General features: G+C 48.5%; 1 pseudogene; it reads left to right on the top strand.

The window, feature by feature from the left end:
* The first annotated feature begins 6,679 nt into the window (after positions 1 to 6,679).
* LOC119922517 lies at positions 6,680 to 6,739 on the top strand (annotated as a pseudogene).
* Positions 6,740 to 15,925: the final 9,186 nt, after the last annotated feature.

Below are 15,925 nucleotides of genomic sequence, written 5' to 3'. Positions count from 1 at the left end.
CCTGTGTCACTCGTGGGACATAAAACTGAAGATGACCACCAGAAGAAGTGCCTAGTGGGGAGAGAATGTGCCTGGGAGTCAGAAGGACTTGGGTTCCAATCCTGACTTCGTCACTTGTCTGATGGGTGACTGTGGGCAAGTCACTTCACTTCTCCGGGCTCAGTTCCCTCAGCTGCAAAATGGGGATGAAGACTGTGAGCCCCACGTGACTGTGTCCAACCGGATTACTTTGAATCTACCCCAGTACTAAGTACAGAGTTCGGCACGTGGTAAGCGCCTAGCAAATACCATAAAAAAGCGTCTGGGCTGACTGACTGGTTTGGTCTGCGGAAACGAGGGTCTCCTGTTTACCACGCTTAGTTCATTCATTGAATCGTATTTATTGAGCACTTACTGTGTGCAGAGCACTGTTCTAAGCGGTTGGAAAATACAATTTGGCAACAGGTAGAGACAATCCCCACCCAACAACCAGCTTGATGTATTTGCCCTTCCACGCATCATGTAGAAGGAATAATCAATCAATCAATCAATCATTTATTTAGTGCTTACTGTGTGCAGAGCACTGTACTAAGCATTTGGGAGAATACAATGCAACAGAATTAGTACTTTCCCTGCCCAGAACGAGCTTAGAGTCTAGATGGGGGAGAATGCACACTAAGGGCCTGGGAGGCAGGGGACCTGGGTCCTAATCCCGGCTCCACCACTTACCTGCTTCTTGACCTTGGGTGAGTCACTTCACTTCTCTGTGCCTCAGTTCCCTCTTCTACCAAATGGGGATTCAATCCCTGTTCTCCCTCTTACTTAGACCGTGATCTACATATGGGTTTGGATTATCTTGTATCTGCCCCAGCTCGTAGTAGAGTGTTTGGCACATAGTAAGCACTTAACAAATGCCACTGTTCTTGGAATTATCATTACTCATCCTGGGGTTATTTACCAGTGTCCACCGTCAGTCTGACGGGGGAATGGGCATTTTCTCTTCATGATGGAAGACGTTTCCCCAAGGAGAAGACCCAGGGTGGCCTTTACATCCCGGTTCTTCAGGCTGTAGTTGAGGGGGTTCAGGGTGGGGGGAAACCACAGTGTAGAACAGGGACACCAGCAGGTCCAAAGCTGAGGAGGAATCTGAGGGTGGCTTCAAGCAAGCACAGAAACAAGTTATGATAAAGAGGGTGACGACACCGAGGTGAGGCAGGGAGGCAGGCTTTGGCCCGGCCCTCAGCGGCCGGCATCTTCAGCACGGCCCAGAAGATGCTCACGTACAAGACGACAATGAGCATGAAGCAGAGCAAAGCCAAGCAAACTGCCACGGCGATACTCATGTCAACGGCGACGTGGACCTCGGAGCAGGAGATCCTCAGCAGGGACGGGGCAGCGCAGAAGAACTGAGTCAAGGCGTTGGACCCGCAGAAGCTCAAGGAGATGGTCGAAGCCACAAACACGACTCCTATCAGCCCCTCGCTGAGCGAGGAGGCGGCGGCCATCTTCTCACTGACCCCTGGGGCTCTGACGACCTCGTAACTCAGGGGGAGGCAGATGGTGGCATAGCAGTCGTAGCACATGGCCGTGAGGACGAAGTAAACAAAGCTGGCAAACAGGATCACCAGATAGACCTGTGCCGCACAGCCCAGGGAGGAGATGGAGTGGCACTGCGTCTGAGAGACGGGCATGGATTTGGGGACGGTGACGGAAATGAGGCAGTGGTCGATGACGGACAGTTTCCTGAGGAAGAAGTACATGGGGGTGTGGAGGCGTCCGTCGAGGGCGGTGACGATGAGGAGATTCCTGGTCAGGGCCGCCAGGTAGACCAGGAGGAACAGCGCGGCCTGGACGAGCTGCAGCTCCCGGATCGCTGAGAATCCCAGTGAGAGGAATTCAACACAATAGAGACTTCGGCGACGTCCGGCAGGATGCCTTTAGGCATCTTGTGATAGAACCTGATTGCAGACAGTTGATCGATCAATCGTATTTATTGAGCTGAGCACTGTACTAAGGCCATGGGAGAGTATGATATAAACTGCAACAGTTTGTAGACACGTTCCCTGCCCACAGTGAGCTTATAGACTTGAGGGTGAGACACACATTAATATAAATAATATAATTATAATATTATCATTATATTACATGGAGAAGCAGCGTGGCTCAGTGGAAAGAGCATGGGCTTTGGAGTCAGAGGTCATGGGTTCGAATCCCGGCTCTGCCAATTGTCAGCTGTGTGACAGGGTAAGTCACTACACTTCTCTGTGCCTCAGTTCCCTCATCTGTAAAATAGGGATGAAGACTGTGAGCCGCCCATGGGGCAACCCCATGTCCTTGTAACCTCCCCAGCGCTTAGAACGGTGCTTTGCACATAGTAAGCGCTTAATAAATGCCATCTTCAATCAATCAATCATTAATTAATTATATATATATGTATATGTACAATTACGGTCTACAGGAGTCAATCAATCAGGTATTTATTGAGCTCTTACTGTGTGCATAGCACTGTACTAAAACCTTGGGCGAGGAAAATAAAATAGGGTTGGTAAACACACTCCCCACCCACAGTGAGATTAAAGTCAAGAGGATACATGAACAGGTAATGGAACGCCCATTCAAAAATATTTTTATTTCAGGAGAAAGCCAAAGAGAAGCAGTGTGTCCTGATGGATAGAGCACAAATCAGAAAGACCTTGGTTCGAATCCTGCCTCCACCGCTTCTCTACTGTGTGACCTTGGGCAAATGACTTCACTTCTCTGGGCCTCTCTAAAATGGAGACTATGACTGTGAGCCCCATGTGGGACAGGGGCTGTGTCTAAGCCGAGTAGCTTGTATCTTTCCAGTGCTTAGTTCAGTGCCTGGAACACGGTAATAATAATAATAATAATGATGATGGTATTTGTTAAGCGCTTACTATGTGCAAAGCACTTTCCTAACAGATACCAGCGAATGGTTGGAGGAATGAAATCTAAGAGGGCCTCACTGTTGACGGAGCCTGTCCAAAGGAACAGGGGGAGGGCAGGCAATGGATACTGTCTGACCTCCCAGCGCTCTTCTAGCTCTTAGAACAGTGCTTGGCACATATTAAGCACTTAACAAATACCAACATTATTATTATTATTTTCCCCTCTGGTGGCCAGTATCACAGAAGCCATCTTAGGTCTGGTACAGGATCCAACTTAGGATGCAACAAGGGTTGGCCATTTTGGAGTAGTAGTAATCAATCATCCCCTCTCAGGGTCGCACCTGGATAATTTCCAGTCCTCTACCAGTCTCGACTACGAGAGGGAGAGTCAAGCAGAAGCATTTCCATTCGTAGTTTGAGCAGTGGCGAGCAAGTGTCAGGCAATCTGCTACAGGTCAAAACTCATCTGTGCTGGGCAACAGCGGCATGGGGGAGAGTCGAGGGTGGAGACCAAAGTTTACTGCGTGGAAGGAGGTGATAGTAAACCACTTCTGGATTTTTACCAAGAAAACTCTACATCATCAGAACGATTGCAGATGGAGGTGGGGCGAGATGGGAGAGATATGTCCATGGCATCGCTATGGGTCGGAAATTACTCGATGGCATAAGACGGACAGTAATCAATCAATCAATTAATAATATCGATTGAACGCTTACTATGTGGAGAGCACTGTACTAAGCACATGGAAGAGTATAGTATAACAGAGTTGGTAGACATATTCCCCGCCCACAATGAGCGACAGTCTAGAGGGCGAGACAGACCATATAAATAAATAACTAAATATCAGATAAGGACATAAGTGCCGCGGGGCAGAAGGTGGAGCGAATAAAGGGTGTAATCGAAGAGCACAGACAACGCAGAAGGGAGTGAGAGAAGAGGGCTTAGTCGCAGAAGGCCTTTTGGAGGAGATGTAGCTTCAATATAGCTTTGAAAGTGGGGAGAGTCATTGTCTGTTGGACATGAAGAGGGAGGGGATTCCAGGCCAAAGGCAGGACATAAGTGAGGGGTCGACAGTGAGGTAGACGAAATGGAGGTACAATCAGTAGTCTGGCATTACAGGAGTGAAGTGGGCAGCCTGGGTTGTAGTAGAACAACAGGGTGGTGAGGTAGGAGGGGGCAAATTGATGTGGAAAGGTTTATTTGAGTCTTGATAAATGGATCTTAGTCAAAGTTCTCCTCAGAGCGGACTTCATATCCCTGTTCTTCAGGGCCATCTCCTCACACCCAGCACATTCCGCAGGGCGGCCTGCCCTCTTCCTCAGGACCATCCTGAGAAGCAGCGTGGCTCAGTGGAAAGAGCCCGGGCTTTGGAGTCAAAGGTCGTGGGTTCAAATCCGCTCTGCCACTTGTCAGCTGTGTGACTTTGGGCAAGTTAGTTGACTTCTCTGTGCCTCAGTTCCCTCATCTGTAAAATGGGGATTAAGTCTGTGAGCCCCACGTGGGACAACCTAATCACTTTGTATCCTCCCCAGCGCTTAGAACAGTGCTTTGCACATAGTAAGCGCTTAATAAATGCCATCATTATTATTATCCTCTCATGCTCAGCCCCTTTCCCTGTGGTGGCCTTCATGTGTGCCCGTTCCTCAGGAATATCCCCTCACAGCCATCCCCCTCCCCAGGACGGCCTGCACGTCCCTGTTTCTCAGATCCATCCTGCCATACCCAGTCCCCTCCCCATGGAGGACTTCGTGCATCCCACTTCCTCAGGACCACCCTGTCACACGCAGCCCCCTTCCCAAGGCGGCCTTCATGTCCCCGTTCCTCAGGCTGTAGATGAAGGAGTTCAGGCCGGGGGGCACCACGGAGTAGAACACGGACACCAGCAGATTCGAGGGGGAATCTGACACGGGCTTGAGGTAAGCCAAGGCTCCGGTAGAGAGGAAAAGGGTGACGATGGCGAGGTGGGGCAGGCAGGTGAAGAAGGCTTTGGCCCAACTCTTGGTGGATGGGAACCTCATCACGGCCGAGAAGATGCGGACGTAGGAGACAACGAGGGAGACGAAACCAAAGCCGATACCCACGGCCACGCTGACGTCAATGACAACGTGCGTTTCCGAGCAGGAGATCTTCAGTAAGGAGGGGACATAGCAGAATAACTGCTGGATCACGTTGGTCTCGCAGTTTACTGTGAACGTCCCGGCCAAGTGCATCGCCCCGAAGAGCCCCCTGCTGAGCCATAAGGCGACCAACATCTTCTCACAGGCCCCTCTGTCCATGATGAGGTCGTAGCGCAGGGGGTGGCAGATCAATCAATCAATCAATCAATCGTATTTATTGAGCACTTACTACGCGTAGAGTACTGTACTAAGCGCTTGGGAAGTACAAATTGGCAACATATAGAGACAGTCCCTACCCAACAGTGGGCTCACAGTCTAAAAGGGGGAGACAGAGAACAGAACCAAACATACCAACAAAATAAAATAAATAGGATAGAAATGTACAAGTAAAATAAATAAATAAATAAATAGAGTAATAAATATGTACAACCATATATACATATATACAGGTGCTGTGGGGAAGGGAAGGAGGTAAGATGGGGGAATGGAGAGGGGGACGAGGGGGAGAGGAAGGAAGGGGCTCAGTCTGGGAAGGCCTCCTGGAGGAGGTGAGCTCTCAGCAGGGCCTTGAAGGGAGGAAGAGAGCTAGCTTGGCGGATGGGCAGAGGGAGGGCATTCCAGGCCCGGGGGATGACGTGGGCCGGGGGTCGATGGCGGGACAGGCGAGAACGAGGTACAGTCCCATCTCTGTTGACGGCACTACCATCCTTCCCGTCTCACAAGCCCTCAACCTTGGTGTCATCCTCGACTCCGCTCTCTCATTCACCCCTCACATCCAAGCCGTCACCAAAACCTGCCGGTCTCAGCTCCACAACATTGCCAAGATCCGCCATTTCCTCTCCATCCAAACCGCTACCCTGCTCATTCAAGCTCTCATCCTATCCCGTCTGGACTACTGCACCAGCCTTCTCTCTGATCTCCCATCCTCGTGTCTCTCTCCACTTCAATCCATACTTCATGCTGCTGCCCGGATTATCTTTGTCCAGAAACGCTCTGGGCATATTACTCCCCTCCTCAAAAATCTCCAGTGGCTACCAATCAATCTGCGCATCAGGCAGAAACTCCTCACCTTGGGCTTCAAGGCTCTCCATCACCTCGCCCCCTCCTACCTCACCTCCCTCCTCTCCTTCTACTGCCCAGCCCGCAACCTCCGCTCCTCCACCGCTAATCTCCTCACTGTACCTCGTTCTCGCCTGTCCCGCCATCGACCCCCGGCCCACGTCGTCCCCCGGGCCTGGAATGCCCTCCCTCTGCCCATCCGCCAAGCTAGCTCTCTTCCTCCCTTCAAGGCCCTGCTGAGAGTTCACCTCCTCCAGGAGGCCTTCCCAGACTGAGCCCCTTCCTTCCTCTCCCCCTCGTCCCCCTCTCCATCCCCCCATCTTACCTTCTTCCCTTCCCCACAGCACCTGTATATATGTATATATGTTTGTACATATTTATTACTCTATTTATTTATTTATTTATTTATTTATTTATTTTACTTGTACATTTCTATCCTATTTATTTTATTTTGTTGGTATGTTTGGTTCTGTTCTCTGTCTCCCCCTTTTAGACTGTGAGCCCACTGTTGGGTAGGGACTGTCTCTATGTGTTGCCAATTTGTACTTCCCAAGCGCTTAGTACAGTACTCTGCACATAGTAAGCGCTCAATAAATACGATTGATTGATTGATTGATTGATTAGCATGGACCCAGCGCAAGGATGACACGTAAATTCGTGAAGCGTTCCGTATTTTTATTGCTCTATTTATTTATTTGCCTTGTACATATTTATTCTATTTATTTTAGTTTGTTAATATGTTTGGTTTTGTTCCCTGTCTCCCCCTTCTACACTGTGAGCCCACTGCTGGGTAGGGACTGTCTCTACTTGTACTTCCCAAGCGCTTAGTACAGTGCTCTGCATACAGTAAGTGCTCAATAAATACGATTGAATGAATGAATGGATGTGGGACAACCTGATCACCTTGTATCTTCCCCTGTGCTTAAAACAGTGCTTTGCACATAGTAAGCACTTAACAAAAACCATCATTATTATTATTCTCTGGGCCTCATCTGTCTTCTATTTATTCTGTTGACTTGACACCTGTTCACGTGTTTTGTTTTGTTGTCTGTCTCCCCCTTCTAGACTGTGAGCCCGTTGTTGGTTAGGGACCGTCTCTATATATTGCCAACTTGTACTTCCCAGGTGCTTAGTACGGTGCTCTGCACACAGTAAGCGCTCAATAAATACGATTGAGTGAATGAATGAATAATATGGGGATTAAGACTGTGAGCCCCTCATGGGGCAGGGACTGTGTCCAGCTGGATTTGCTTGTATCCACCCCAGCGCTCAGTATAGTGCCCAGCACATAGTAAGCATTTAACAAATACCATCGTCATCGCTTCCCTTCTCTGTGCCTCATCAGTTACCTCATCTGTAAAATGGGGATTGAGACTGGGAGCCCCACATGGGACAGGGATTTTTGTCCAACTCAGTTTGCTTGTATTCACCCCAGTGCTTAGTACAGTGCCTGGCTCATAGTAAGTGCTTAACAAGTACGATGATTTTTATTCTTATTGCTGCACGTTGCACTAAGCTCCGGGTCAGGGTGGAAAGAAGCCAAAACCGGGCATCGGTGAAGCAGTTAGGACAGGTGCCCCATATATTTTTTTTTCTTTTCTTTTTCCCTGGCATCAAAGCACTAGGGATGGGGTGGTAGAGGAACCGGGCTGCCCATCATGGCAGGTGAGCCCAACACTGGACTTGGCCTGGAAACCATGCCAACCCCTGCCCCAAATCGTGGCATGGGGCCTGAGTTGTGGGTATGCCAGGCATCCTGTTGGCCACTAGCTGTGCCCCAGATGATGGATAATAATAATAATAATAATAATAATAATAATAATTGTGGTATTTGTTAAGTGCTTGCTATGTGCAAAGCACTGTTCTAAGCACTGGGGAGGATACAAGGTGATCAGGTTGTCCCATGGGGGGCTGACAATCTTAATCCCCATTTTACAGATGAGGTAATTGAGGGACAGAGAAGTTAAGTGACTTGCCCAAAGTCACACAGCTGACAAGCGGTGGAGCCGGAATTTGAACCCATGACCTTTGACTCCAAAGCCCGTGCTCTTTCCACTGAGCCACGCTGGATCACACGTGAAGTAGGCACCTGTATATATGTATATATGTTTGTACATATTTATTACTCTATTTATTTTACTTGTACATGTCTTTTCTATTTATTTTATTTTGTTAATATGTTTGGTTTAGTTCTCTGTCTCCCCCTTCTATTTATTTACATATCTATTCTATTTATTTTATTTTGTTAGTATGTTTGGTTTTGTTCTCTGTCTCCCCCTTTTAGACTGTGAGCCCACTGTTGGGTAGGAACTGTCTCTATATGCTGCCAATTTGTACTTCCCAAGCTCTTAGTACAGTGCTCTGCACATAGTAAGCGCTCAATAAATACGATTGATGATGATGATGATTAGCGGTGGAGGAGCGGAGGTTGCGGGCTGGGCAGTAGAAGGAGAGGAGGGAGGTGAGGTAGGAGGGGGCGAGGTGATGGAGAGCCTTGAAGCGCAGGGTGAGGAGTTTCTGCCTGATGCGCAGGTTGATTGGTAGCCACTGGAGATTTTTGAGGAGGGGAGTAATATGCCCAGAGCGTTTCTGGACAAAGATAATCCGGGCAGCAGTATGAAGTATGGATTGAAGTGGAGAGAGACACGAGGATGGGAGATCAGAGAGAAGGCTGGTGCAGTAGTCCAGACGGGATAGGATGAGAGCTTGAATGAGCAGGGTAGCAGTTTGGATGGAGAGGAAAGGGCGGATCTTGGCAATGTTGCGGAGCTGAGACCGGCAGGTTTTGGTGACGGCTTGGATGTGAGGGGTGAATGAGAGAGCGGAGTCGAGGATGTCACCAAGGTTGCGGGCTTGTGAGACGGGAAGGATGGTAGTGCCGTCAGCAGAGATGGGAAAGTCAGGGAGAGGACAAGGTTTGGGAGGGAAGACAAGGAGCTCAGTCTTCGACATGTTGAGCTTTAGGTGGCGGGCGGACATCCAGATGGAGATGTCCTGAAGGCAGGAGGAGATGCGAGCCTGGAGGGAGGGGGAGAGAGCAGGGGCAGAGATGTAGATCCGGGTGTCATCAGCGTAGAGATGATAGTTGAAGCCGTGGGAGCGAATGAGGTCACCAAGGGAGTGAGTGTAGATTGAGAACAGAAGGGGACCAAGCACTGAACCTTGGGGAACCCCCACAGTAAGAGGATGGGAGGGGGAGGAGGAGCCTGCAAAAGAGACTGAGAAAGAACGACCGGAGAGATAAGAGGAGAACCAGGAGAGGACGGAGTCCGTGAAGCCAAGGTCAGATAGCGTGTTGAGGAGAAGGGGGTGGTCCACAGTGTCAAAGGCAGCTGAGAGGTCGAGGAGGATTAGGACAGAATATGAGCCGTTGGATTTGGCAAGCAGGAGGTCATTGGTGACCTTTGAGAGGGCAGTTTCTGTGGAATGAAGGGGACGGAAGCCAGACTGGAGGGGGTCGAGGAGAAAGTTGTTGTTGAGGAATTCTAGGCAGCGCGTGTAGACAACTCGTTCAAGGAGTTTGGAAAGGAATGGTAGGAGGGATATGGGACGATAACTAGAAGGTGAGGTGGGGTCAAGAGAGGGGTTTTTTTAGGATGGGAGAGACATGGGCATGTTTGAAGGCAGAGGGGAAGGAACCAGTGGAGAGTGAGTGATTGAAGATGGAAGTTAAGGAGGGGAGAAGGGATGGAGCGAGAGATTTCATAAGATGAGAGGGAATGGGGTCAGAAGCACAGGTGGCCGGAGTAGCACTTGAGAGGAGGGAGGAGAGTTCCTCTAAGGATACCGCTGGGAAGGATGGGAGAGTAGCAGAGAGTGTTGAGAGCCGGGGGGTTGGAGAAAGGGGGGAAGAGACTTTGGGGAGGTCGGACCTGATGGATTTAATTTTGTTAATGAAGTAGGAGGCCAGATCGTTGGGGGTGAGGGAAGGAGGAGGGGGAGGAACCGGGGGCCTGAGAAGGGAGTTGAATGTACGGGAGAGCTGGCGGGGGTGATGGGCATGGGTGTCAATAAGGGAGGAGAAATAGTTTTGTCTGGCAGAAGAGAGGGCTGAGTTAAGGGAGTAAAGGATAAACTTGAAGTGAACGAGGATGGCATGGTGTTTAGACTTTCGCCAGCAGCGTTCGGCAGATGGCAGCGTAGCGGTCGTGGCACATCGTCGTGAGGAGGGACAGCTCTGAAACAGTAAAGAAAACCACTTGGAAGATCTGGGCCGAACAGACCAGGATGGAGATTTCTCTACGGTCGTTCAGGGAGTTGAGGATGTAGTTGGGGACGGTGACGGAGATGTAGCAGAGGTAGAGGACGGACATGTTCCTGAGGAAGAAGTACATGGGGGTGTGGAGGCGCCGGTCAAGGACAGTGACGGCGACGATGAAGAGATTCCCTGTCAGGGCCGCCAGGTAGACCAGGAAGAACAGTGTGGCCTGGGCCAGCTGCAGCTCCCGGACCTCCGAAAAATCCCAGCAGGAGGAATTCCATCACCGTGTAGACGTTGGACATGTCTGATGGGATGACTTTAGGCATCTTGTGGTAGCACCTGATTTTAGACAATCAATCAATCGATCAATGAATCAATCCTATTTTCCGAGAGCTTACTTCCTGCAGAACGCTATGCTAAGCCCTTGGGAAAGCACGCTATAAATGGCATAACAGACACATTCCCTGCCCACAGTGAGCTACCGTTAAGGAGCGGGGGACAGGCATTTATAGTAATGAATGATTTACAGATACGAACATAAGTCCTGTGGGGCTGAGGGAGGGGTGAATAAAGAAGGATGAAAACACTGAGAGAGAAGTTTGGAGACTTAAAGCTCATTATGGGGAACGTTTCCGCTAAATCTGCTGTATGGCCTTGGACAAGTCATTTCATTTCTCTATGCCTCAGTTACCTCATCTGTAAAACGGGGATTAGGACTCTGAGCCCCATGTCAGACAGGGACAATATCCAACCCAATTTGCGTTTATCTACTTTGCTTAATACAGTGCCTGGCACGTAGAAAGCGCTTAACAGATAGCACAATTATTATTATCAATTCTGTTCCATCGTTCTCTTCTGAGCACTTAGTACAGTGCTATACACATAGTAAACACTCAATAAATACCGTCGACTGATTGTGCGATAGGGCAACATCGTGGAAGGAACCTCGTCTTGTCATTTCTGTCTTGATTCAGGATAAATCATTTCCCCAGTCTTGATGCCCATTTTATTCTTCATTATCAGCAAAGACCAAGGCTACACAGATTCCTCTGCTTGCTCTGTTATATACGCCCATCTCCCCTCTCCTCAAAAGCCTCCAGTGGTTATACTGCCCTCTCCGTATCAAGCACCAACTCACATCAGCTCTCTCCCTTCTACCTGATGGCTAATCTCAGACTATAACCCAGTCCGGACACTTTGCTCCTCTAGCTCAAACCTATTCGCTAAAACTCAATCACGTCCAACTCTCCACTGACCCCTTGTCTAAAACCTCCCTCCGGCCTGGAATTCCCTCCTCCTTCATAGCCAACAGATGATCATTTTCCCCTGCTTCAAAACCTTATTAAAATCACACCTCCTCCCAGAAGCCTTCCCTGACTAACCTCTCACACCATCACTCTATTTCATTCATTCATTCAATCGTATTTATTGAGTGCTTACTGTGTGCAGAACACTGTACTAAGCGCTTGGGAAATACAAGTCGGCAACATACAGACATGGTCCCTACCCAACAACGGGCTCCCAGTCTAGAAGAGGGAGATAGACAACAAAGCAGAACATGTAGACGGGTGTCAAAATCGTCAGAACAAATAGAATTAAAGCTATATGCACATATTTCCGCTCCCTTCCGGGTCGCCTACAAACTGAGGTCCGTACCCCATAAGCACTTTGATACCAGCGCTTATAACAGTGCTTTGCACATAGTAAACGCTTAACAAATAACATTATTATTATTATTATTATCATACTCACCCCAGCCCCACAGCACTTATATGAGAAGGATGGCTTACACGTGAAGCACCTTGTATTAGTGGAAAGAGCACAGGCTTGGGAGTCAGAGAATGTGGGTTCTAATCTCGCCTCCACCTCTTGTCCGCTGTATGATCTTGGGCAAGCCGCTTAACTTCAGTTATCTCATCTGTAAAATGGGGATTTAGATTGGAAGCCCCACGTGGGACAGCCTGCTTACCTTGTATCTACCCCAACTCGTAGAACGGTGCTTGGCACATAGTAAGCGCTTAAGAAATACCATTCTTATTAGCATATCCATATTCTTATTCTATACTGTTTCCCCTATCTGTAATCTAACGTCTGTCTTCCCCTATTAGTGAATCAATGGTATTTATTAAGCACTTACCATTTGCAGAGCACTGTCTTAAGCACTTGGGAGAGTTCGATACAACAAATTGGTAGACATATTCCCTGCCCGCAAGGAGGGTGAGACAGAGATTACTAGATTGTAAAATCCCTTTGATCAGGATGATGATGATGATATTTGTTAAGCGCTTACTATGTGTCAAGCACTGTTCTAAGCACTGTGATAAATACAGGGTAATCAGGTTGTCGCACATGGGTCTCACAGTTTTAAGCCCCATTTTACAGATGAGGTAAATGAGGCACAGAGAAGTTAAATAACTTTAATAACCTTCATATATTTTCAGGGGATAGACAATCAATCAATCGATAGGATTTGTGAGCGCTTACTATGTGCAGACCGCCTGACTAAAGTTTTGGGAGAGTATAATACAGTAAAATTAGCAGACGATTTCTCTGCCCTTAACACATGGAGAGATTCCTCCTCTCTTAGATTCCTCTTCTGATCTGGACTGGGAACTGGGTCACCTCGATTTATCTCGCATAAATCTGTGAGGGAAGACGAAATTTCCCATTTCTGCCCCTCACCTTTCCCCTGCTCCTCTCCGGAGTCACCAGGACTCTCCTGGGCTGGGGAGCATCGACCTCAGCTGAGAGAGAGGTTCACTCCATCTAGACTGTTCCAGATCTGATTGTTCATTCATTCGTTATTCAATTGTATTTATTGAGGGCTTAATGGGTGCAAAGCAACGTACTAAGCGCTTGGAACAGTACAATATACCAATAAATATACCCATTCCTTGCCCACAACGAGCTTACAGTTTAGATACAGTCTTGTGGCTGCCACAGCACTTACCAACAGTTCTTGGGACATACTAAGCACTTAGCAAGTAGCAAATTTATTTTGTCTCGTAGGTCCTGGACGGTGGTGGCGGTGACAGGAAGTGTACTAAGGCAATGTACTAAGCATTTGGAAGACTACAATATAACAGAGTTTGCAGATATGTTCCCTGTCCACAGCGAGTTTACAGTCTAGAGTGGGAGACAGACATTAATAATTAATTGAGAAGCAGCATGGCTCAGTGGAAAGAGCCAGGGCTTGGGAGTCAGAGGTCATGGGTTCAAATCCCGGCTCCACTAACTATCAGTTGTGTGACTTTGGGCAAGTCACTTAACTTCTATATGCCTCAATTCCCTCATCTGTAAAATGGAGATTAAGACTGTGAACCCCTCGTGGGACAGCCTGATCACCTTGTACCCTCCCCAGCGCTTAGAACAGCGCTTTGCACATAGTAATCCCTTAATAAATGCCATCATTAATACCAATAAATGAATGACAGCTATGGGCATAAGTGGTGTGGGGCACAGGGTGGAATGAATAAAGGCTGAAAAATCCAACTGCAAGGATGATGCAGAAGGGAGTTGGAGAACAGGGTTTAATCAGCGAAGGCCTCTTGGAGGAGAGGTGCCTTCAGAATGGCTTTGAAGGTGGGGAGGGTCGTTGTCTGTGGGCCACGAAGAGGGATGGCGTTCTAGGCCAGAGGCAGGACATAGGCAAGGGGTCGAAGGGGACATGGATGAGATCGAGGTACAGTGAGTAGTCTGCCATTAGAGGAGCAGAGTGCGTGGGCTGTGTTTTAGTAGGAAAACAGGGGCAAGGTGACTTAGAATGGATTTGCTTGTAACCACCTTAGCACTTAGTAAAGTGCCTGGCACATAGTAAGTGCTTAACAATAACAATAATAATAATGACGATGGCATTTATGAAGCGCTATGTGCAAAGCACTGTTCTAAGCACTGGGGAGGTTACAAGGTGATCAGGTTGTCCCACGGAGGGCTCACAGTCTTAATCCCTAGTTTACAGATGAGGTAACTGAGGCACAGAGAAGTTAAGCGACTTGCCCAAAGTCACACAGCTGACAATTGGCAGAGCCGGGATTTGAACTCTTGACCTTTGACTCCAAAGCCCGGACTCTTTTCACTGAGCCATGTTGCTTCTCAGAAGCAGCAGATAACAGATACAAATAACAAATACAATTATTATCATTACCATTATCATCCCAGACTAAGCTCCCCCTTTCCTCAACTCCCCCTCCTCTCCCCTCCCTGTCACCCCAACTCACTCCCTTTGCCCTACCCCTCCCAGCCCCAAACCACTTGTGTGTATATGTACATATCAACAATTCTGTGTATTTGCATTAATGCCTGTTTACTTGTTTTGATGTCTGTCTCTCCCCATATAGACTGTAAGCCCTGTGTGGGCAGGGATTGGCTCTCTTTAGTGCTGAATTGTACTTTATAAGCACTTGTACAGTTCTCTGCACACAGTAACCACTCAATAAATACGACTGAGTCAATGAACGAATGAATATCATTATTATTATCAATCCCAGCTCCACCACCTGTCTGCTCAGTGACTCGATATCTATCTATCATTAATTATCTTTTTTAATGGTATTTGTTTAACATGTACCATGTGCCAGGCACTGTACTAAACTCTGGGTTAGGGACAAGTTAATCAGGAGACAAAGCTCCTTTCCCATATGGCGCTCCCAGTCTTAATCTCCATTTTACAGATGAGGCGCCTGAGGCACAGAGAAGTGAAGCGACTTGCCCAAGGTCGCACAGCAGAAAAGTGGCAGATCGGCTCCTTTCGATTCCCAGGCCTGTGCTGTACCCACTAGACCATGCTTCTTCTCTTTTCCCATCACCTGGCACTGTAGTTGAAAGACAGTAAGCACTTTAGTACCATCAAAAAACTTAAGGTTATAGTCTTTCCCTCTAGTTCCTACTTTCTCCCAGGGCAATTATGACCCAAGATCTGTTCTATCTGGTGCTCTAGTGGCTTCTGATTCTGGCCCATTTCCTGTAGCAATGATTTCCGGGTAATCCTCCTCCTCTACACCCCTCCACCTGGCTGCCCTGTCTTTGTGGGACCACCGCCAGCCCAAATAGCAGCCTCTCACCATCCTCTGACCACTCCACCTTTGGTTTCTGGGATCTCCCATCGCTCTTCTCCGGCTTCCCTGTCTCTCCCGTCATCCCCTCTGAGCTCTGTGGCTTCCTGTCCCCATGCATTGTTGGGGATTACGACGAAATCAATCAATCAGTGGGCTTTTTTTGAACACTTACTGTTTGCAGAGCACTGTACTAAGCACTTGAGAGGGTACAACGCAAAGGAGTTGTTAGACATGATACTTATCCACAAGAAGCTTACGGTCTACAGGGGAAGACGGACGTCGAAGTTGATCAGGTTTAGGTGAAATAGTAGATCATGAGACTATTTATACGAGTATCATCGGGCTGGGTGGAGTAACAGACTGCTTAAGCGGCACACAGCCAATTTCAGAGTCGACGCAGAGGGGAGAGCGGACAAGAGAGATGAGTTTCTGCCACAAATTTTCCTCAAGGCGGCCTTCATGTCCTGGTTCCTAAGGCTGTAGATGAGGGGGTTCAGGGCGGGGGGCACCACGGTTTAGAACACGGACACCAGTAGGTCCAGGGCCGAGGGGGAGTCTGACAGGGGCTTGAGCTAAGCAAAGACACCGGTAGAGAGGAAAAGGGTGTC

This window comes from Tachyglossus aculeatus, unplaced genomic scaffold, assembly GCF_015852505.1.
Source record: "Tachyglossus aculeatus isolate mTacAcu1 unplaced genomic scaffold, mTacAcu1.pri scaffold_105_arrow_ctg1, whole genome shotgun sequence".
Taxonomy (NCBI): Eukaryota; Metazoa; Chordata; class Mammalia; order Monotremata; family Tachyglossidae; genus Tachyglossus; species Tachyglossus aculeatus.
Note: the sequence above shows the minus strand (reverse complement) of the source record. Positions and strands in the feature narration are given on the sequence as shown.